General features: G+C 41.3%; 2 long non-coding RNA genes across 3 annotated transcripts; both read right to left on the reverse strand.

Annotated features, from left to right (window-relative positions):
- Nucleotides 1-261: 261 nt before the first annotated feature.
- On the reverse strand, nt 262-3,308 carry LOC116220724. Of its 2 annotated transcripts, XR_004163817.2 has the most exons (4): nt 2,671-3,308; nt 2,396-2,551; nt 1,967-2,081; nt 262-1,167 (listed from the first exon to the last, which is right to left on the reverse strand). It is a non-coding gene; the product is annotated as an uncharacterized LOC116220724 (long non-coding RNA). The 2 variants fall into 2 exon arrangements; XR_006152449.1 differs by having other exon boundaries at nt 1,967-2,551.
- Nucleotides 3,309-3,411: 103 nt separating this feature from the next.
- On the reverse strand, nt 3,412-7,118 carry LOC122132966. Its single transcript, XR_006152464.1, has 4 exons — nt 4,494-7,118; nt 4,197-4,345; nt 3,666-3,758; nt 3,412-3,571 (listed from the first exon to the last, which is right to left on the reverse strand). It is a non-coding gene; the product is annotated as an uncharacterized LOC122132966 (long non-coding RNA).
- Nucleotides 7,119-7,610: the final 492 nt, after the last annotated feature.

Consider the following 7,610-nt stretch of genomic DNA (forward strand, 5'->3'; position numbering starts at 1 on the left):
AAGTAACAAACAGTAATTAATGGCTAATATTAAATCAGGTATAATCACATAAACACTGGAGTAAAACAATTGAACAAGGCACAAAGTGGAATTGGGAAGTTGGGTAGTGAGGTAGTCTGTTTCAGAAATGCAGAGGAGGATGCGTTAGCTTCCTCGTCTCTGTGTGTGTGTTTGTGTGTGTGTGTGGGGGGGTGCCTGTGTGTGTGTGTGTGTGTGTGGTTGCGTGCGTGGGTGCGTGCGTGGGTGTGTGCGTGTGTGGGTATGCGCAGTTGCAAATAAACGCGCTTGCGCTCAATGGAGAGATGGGGGAAGTGAGAGGGAGGCTATGCGCAAGCGCACAGGCGATGGATGGTCACCGGATGCGGCTGTGGGTCCGAGACCTGAACTCTGTGTTCTTAGGCGCCAATTTAGTTGGGGGAGGTCCACAGAATGTAATGAATGCCTAAACAAAGGATTCTTGCCTTAAGGACTAAATCCAAGCTAGGCCTTAACTCGATACAAGATATTTAACAACACTGAAATTGCGATGTGGACGTATATGTTCAGATGGTGATGTAAAGAGAAAAAAAGAGAGAAAAAATAAAAATAAAATAAATAAATGCACAACCTATCTAACAATAGCAAAAGAACAAAGCAATATTATCAGCGGTCAAGGACCGTGTAGACTGTGAATTTCAGATTGCATTTAGATCTTAATGAAATAAAGTAACACCACTTCTCACATAGATTAAAACACACATATAAAACTAAGTTCTGCCCAGATATTAGCCTTACTTGGATCGCTCTTGCATGGCGACAAACAATGTTTTCTGCGGGCTTCTGATGAGCATCGTGGAACGCAGGTTCGTGGAAGTTGCCGGTGGCCTTCTCAGCTCGTCAGCTGAAACTCGGGACGGCCTGGTGGTCGTCTGATGAGTCTCGAAGGGAATGAAAGTTATTTTCGTCAACGTGAATAAATGAGGGATCCGGTCGCCTTCTCTTATTCAATAAACTGCAGTATAGAATCGATACTATACTATCGATGTAAAACTCAGGTTGCAACTAAACGATTTCAAGTAGATTGGAACTTTGATCAGAAGTTCTATACGTGTCGTTGTTGCGTCGTCCTTTGTCCTGATGAAGATTCTTCTGTAGAGTCGGGTATCTCTTTGTGAATGGAGTTCATTGCTGCAAAAACCAACACGAGAGAGAAAGAAATTCGGGTTTGCCGCTGTTTTAAAGGGCAAAATGCATCACCTTTTTTATCACCTTGCTGCGACCAATGCTGGGTCACTGAAATGTAGATAAGGAATTAAGGTGATAAGGGAACTCTGGGTAATGTAGTCTATGGTGGGACTACACCTACAACATAAATAGGGTGAACAAATGTTAAGTAAAAATACTTAAAAATAATATTATCCTCCCTGCCACTTCAGCATTATAGGGGTAAAAAAAAAAGAGTTTTCTAAAATTAATACACACAGAAAAAAAAAAAAAACACGAGTCTTAGAAATCGTGTTTATGGTGCTGTGACCAAAATGTTGCTAATTTGTTTCCCTCATCCTCCTTTCTACAACTCAATATTCACCTCTCCATTTCACACTGTTGATCTCCCCTTCTGCCACTGACATACATTTTAAACTCTGTAAAACATTTAGTGCATCTGATCCACTCTTCAATAACAGTTCAACATGCAGATACAAAAATCAGTTTTCTGCCAGATGATTTGGGATGGAATCTGTCCTCCAAGTTCCCTGTGTGCTGCTCAGGAGCACACTTGTCTAAAATGTTCCTTCAAATAGTTTGTTCTTTGGCACTTGGGCCTTTGTTGAGCATTTGTTGCCATCTAGTTCAATCACAAGTTTTTGCAGAACCTCAAATGTGTACTTCAGGTTTGTCGGATAGCTTAAGTCCAGTGAGTACATGAGGCCAAACAAAATGGCGAGTGCATTTGCAATGTTATCAAGATCATGGAGCACTTCCACACCTTAAATGATTATTCCAACATCTGCCAGGCCATCTGCAGACTCTGCACCTTCCATCTTTATGGCAAAGATTTAAAAGACTGTCTGGTTCATAGCCTCCTGGTTGTCTTCAACATCCTCAAAAACAGAACAATTAAATCTTCGGTTACAACATACATACATCACATTTTTCGTTTCTGAAGACAAAGTACAGTAGAAACCAAAGGCCAAAATACTTACCATGTACTCTCTTATGAGATTCACAGGGTCCTCATTGAGGTAAACCATTAGTGCTTTCAGTAGACAGGCAGTAGTCAGGGTCAGGCTAATAATTTTTACAATGCATTTAAAAGAAAAATGGCAACTTTAGGTACTTTTTTGGTATGGTGGAATGTGCTATGGTGACCAGCTGGTTCATCTTCATCATCAAAAATTAATAAAATTAAAAATACCGTATCCAAGTCTGCCATTATATTTCGTATTTTATGTCCTGCTGCTCCTCCTTTCCTTTTGAAGATTGTCATCAGCTGTGTAGAGTGATGATCCAGCTGTTGCATGAATTTAGATATCTGTGGGACAGTGGTGATGCGAGTAAACTCTGCTTCCACCTACAGACATTTAACAAACATAGTATAAAAACACGATACAGGTAATTGAAAACAAGAATCAAATTATTGGACCAATGAAATAAAAAAACTTTAAAAAAAAAAACGTAGTTATGACTGACCTCATGCTCAGAGAAAAGAGCTGGCCACCTTCTTTTGAACTCAGCAAAGAAAGGCTCTTCTTCAATCACCTCATGCCGCCTGTAAGCAAATGTCTTTTCCATTTTCTCCTTAACCACCTGATGGTTGTTGCTCTTTCTCACTTCAGACAAACGTGCCAACCTTTCTTCGTCAAGGCTCTCTTGGGATTGCCCTGTTGGATAATCTGGACAAAAGTTCAACTCTGCTCTTCTAGCTTTCTTCACTTGATTTGGGGATGTGCGTAGATCACCTTGTTTACGCTTGAAGGAATTCACATTCAGCGTTCACATTCGGAGCATCCGTTATTGCGCAGCTTTGTGCGGTAGTTTGCCATTTTATATTTCAAGCTTATTTTCCACCCATAAAAGCCAGAAACAGAACCTTGCTCCTTTATACATGGGTGTTTCTTCAAAAGTGCTTCAGCTACTGCATCAAATTCAGCACTGGACGGATAAGCTTCATATTTGATATTCTGGGATACCAAACTTTCAAGAATGTCTGACTTCATTTTTGGACTTGGACTGAAGAGGATTTACTGCAAAAGGGCATTTTTCAAGCTCTGAAGTTTTGGGCTAAGGTTACCTACTCCCAGATTCAGCATGACCCTCTGAATAAAGTCAAAGGTGTTTTTAATTGTTCTGAGATAGTCCAAATAAAGGTTATATATTAGTCCAAATGAAGGTTATATATTAGTCCAAAAGTCAAGCAAAAAGCTTGAGCATGGTTTTCAAGGTCATCCATAACGATGTTACCTTCCAGTATTATACCAATGCTGGATGGCTCAAGGTGCAGGGCATTTGGACTTGGTTGTGGGCTGTGTTTAGGTAAAACAGTTAATATCCCATTAGGAATCTGGATGAAATCTGTGATGGCATCTGAATCCTGCAGGTTATAAATATAAGTTTATCCTTGCTGTTGAAAAGGCCTTCATGACTTAACGGTGTAAAAACCTTATATGATTTTATGTAATACTTACAAAACAAACTTTGAAGAAATCACTGCCCTCATCCCCAAGAGAAACTACAAGACAACGTAGGACAGCTGTCCGCCTCGCCAAGACATCATGGGTCTGCAAATGAGGGGAAAACCAATCAAGAAAAGAAACTGAAAACAATTATTAGGGGAAAAAACATGGGCAGTGATAATATATAGCTTTGTTATATAAAAATTTTTTTAAAAAAAATCCCCAAAAAAAACATTTAAAAATAAAAGGTCTAAAAGTTATTTGATGTGCTAAATAGTTGGGGTTTTACTGTCTTGTTTAGCTTGCTTGTCTTTGCCATTTGGCCATTTGTTTTCCAAAGAGGAAACATATTACACAGCACAACAACTAATTAACATGATTTCAATAGTTTAAAAGTTCATGTTTGGAATTGGTTGATGACAAAACTATAGAAAACACAACAAACCTTAACGGAAAAGTTTCTTCAGAAAGACTTCTGATAAAGAGGGAACTGGAACGCCATCATAAAAAGTAAAGACTTTCATCATTCATAGAATTGCTTACGTTCATTTCAGCTTGAGTAAGGAGCTCTGCAAGTGTCCTGCCAATAACACCCTTCTTTGGATTTCAAGATCAAGGAATCGAGAGATGTGACGGTCCACGGACTCAAAAAAGTCTTGTTTACTTGCCACCCTAGTTAACCCTGCAAAAACCTTTAAGAGGAGAACACAAAACAAAACACAGCCATTATTTGTTTTGTAATACATTGAGATGACCACAATATTTTGAGAGACAACATGCTTATGCTTATGTGATCTGTATGTTTTATTTTACCGAAATGTAATATATTTATTAATATACCTGCTGTTTTCTGAAAAGCGCTGGCCAGCGTTCAAACATGCATTTCACCGGAGGCTGCTCTTCTACAATTTCCTTGCGTCTCATTGAGAAGGTCTGGTTCATCGGGTGATTCACAAGTGCTGCATTTGGTCCTCTTCTTCATTTCATTTTCAAGCAACTTTCTGTTGTTTTCCAATGCGGATGCATCCTGACCCAGTGGAACATTGGGCAGGAAGTTTGTCTCGCTCCTCTTGGTTTTTTTTCTGGATTCTGCCGTGTTAGTAGTATATGAAATTTGCTTCATGTCCAATTTGATTGATGATGTCCAACATGCTTGATGTGCACTGTATTATTTGATTGAATTATGACCCGTGTCATTTTGATTGACATATAACTTAACTAGAATCTCTCTCTTCCTACCCTGTCCCCAGCTGACGATTCACAGACACATTTAAGGATTGATTAGTCTTGGCTTGGCAGGGGGTGAGAGAAGTGTCGGAAAGCCCTTTGTTAAAACACATGAGTACCCAAAGCACACGAGACCATGATGTAGGATCTGTAATGCGTAATTTATACTTCTCCGTTTTCACAGAGACGGACACAAGTCCACGCCTTGGCAACACCTTCCCCGAGGTGGAACGCCCCTCCGAGAGCTGGACGGACACCGACCTCCTGAATTTTCTAACAGCCCCCTTGGCTGTGATTGGTCCGGTAACGACATAATTGTGAAGTGGCATTGAACATTCTCTGTGGTACTATACCCCTAAAAGAAGCTCAATATAAAAAATATTGGAAAAAAAAGACTGTAATCAAGTTTATAGACGATAAGATAATCGGTGTGCGTAAGAAGAGGCGTGCTATTAACCAGCAAGGTGGTTTTCTTCTACCGCTACTAAGCGTGGCCATACCTTTAAAAAGTAGTCTAATTGCTTCAAGACAGAGTTAAAAAGTGATGGAGTATGCAGAGAAAATGTATTTAGTCCCCCAGCTACAGTTAAAGCTTGATTCATGGTTACGCGTTCAGAGAAACGCAGGGACACGCAAGCGCAAGAGCACCTTGCAAGCCCCTTCCAAGCTTTTTCACCCCTTGCGTGCGTCGACCGATTTATTTACCGATGAATACTATTGAAGAGCTTTTGTCTGAAGAAGTCCGTAAGTATGAGCACTTATACAACCCGTCGTTGGCGAGCTATAAGGACGCTCAGATGGCCTCCAATTCATGGAGGGAGATCTCCTCCAACGTGGGTTTGCCGGTCGACGGGTGTTTAAAAATGTGGAGGAAATTACGGGACAAATATGTCCGCGAGAAAAAAGGGATGCAAAGCAGAAGTGGCGATGCTGGGGGCAAAAAGGTCTCCTTTTTATGTATCCTATCGTGGTTGGGCGTACAGAAACACCATGCAACGTCGTCAAACTAAGTGTGAGAAGGTGAATTCTCCCCCTCCTCACCGTGGCCAAAAAGGGACATAGCTTCGGGCTTAGTGCCTGGGCCTGGTGCCGGTACTTGGGCCTAATCGGCCGAGCAGGTGCCCAGGGTGCCACGCACTTGAGTTCCGGGCGGTACGGCCTGAATGTTTTTGTTTGTTTATTTTGAGGGCACTGTTGGGGTTAGTCCGGTTCCTCACACTACGACAAGGTAAATATAAAGCCTCTGTGTGTTGAGCTAGTACGCTAGCAGTGTAATCAGAGTGGGAGAGTTCAGTTGGAGTATGCTTTCAACATATTGCAAATGGGATAAATGGTGGTAAAGAGATGTAGAATTGTAGATGTAATGCAATTTCCTGTAACCTTTGCCATTGTAGCTACAGGCTGTTTTCATATAGCTAAAGAACGGTGGGCGAGTATTACCTACACACGTTTTCTATCTCGTCATTGTCGTTAGTAATCCATTCCGTAAAAGACTCCTGGTCATAGACTCTAAATTCATGGACAAAGAGCAACTGTCTGTTCTTAAAGTGCCCACATTGTTGATGTAAGGAATGCAGTTTTCTTTTATCATCATGAACAGCCCTCAACTGCCAGCATGGCCATCAATGGGCCATCTCCATCCACCTACTCACTCATTTTCAAAAATACATGTTTGGAATTTTTATAGGCTGTAGAGTTAAACTAAAAAAAGCTAATCATGACCTAAAACAAACTTAATTTCTAAAGTAATTTGTCTATGTATATCTATCATCACCTACCTACCTATGCCCATGTATTACCATGTGTTACAACTTTTGTTGTAATGACTTATTATTTTCTTTTTCCAGGAAATCAAACAGACACCATCTCCTCTGTCCAGTTTGTATGAAGACCCAAGAATCGCTAAGCTGTCACCTGCGCAGATCATGCATGAAGGATAAGCCAGAATCAGACAGACAAGAGGTGCTTGAAAAGGCCAAGAATGGTGTGTTAGACCTCCTGAAGACTGGACGGGCTTTTAGCTATTCAGTGCTTAGCCGCATTATCTCATCTTCAAATCCACTCGAAGGTATGATTGGGGAGCTGAGACGTCATCACTTGTTTGTGACCGGAGAGCCTACACCTTTGCCCAATGGCAATTCAGGGTTGGTCGCAGAAACTGGTGAGCCATCCGGAGAGGCAGAGTCATCTGACGTGGAATCTGCCAGCAGCGGTGAACTCTTTCAATGTAATAGAGAAAAAGCTTACAAGGCCAGAACCTCATTGAAGAAAGCGAACGAAAAGGGGATTCTGGGAAAGCATTCTCTAGATCATCCACTGCTCAAGGGTTTTGCTGAATGCCTCCGGGTCAATTTGCTAAATACGAAGTACAAACAGGAGGTTGAGAGTGTTTCTCGGTACCTCTATTATGCCGACCCTGTCGAACCATCCTTGAAGTTTGTCAGGGACTGAGAGAAGCTCTTAAACTACACAAGAAAACAGTCCGAGGCAATGTGAGAAGGTGAATTCTCCCCCTCCTCACCGTGGCAAAAGGGGATGGTGCCCTTTTAAGACTCTTGGACTCCTCCCCCCATAATGGTTGGGTCCTTGATCACCTGATCCAAATGTCTAATCCACCTAATCCATCTCCTTCCTCCTTACAGATTCTTGGATTACAACATTGCATTGACCAATTTGAAAAAGGATGACAAGGCGCTCTATAATGAGTGCAGTGATTTTGTGGATTACATT

The sequence above is a fragment of the Clupea harengus genome, chromosome 6, assembly GCF_900700415.2.
Source record: "Clupea harengus chromosome 6, Ch_v2.0.2, whole genome shotgun sequence".
NCBI lineage: Eukaryota > Metazoa > Chordata > Actinopteri > Clupeiformes > Clupeidae > Clupea > Clupea harengus.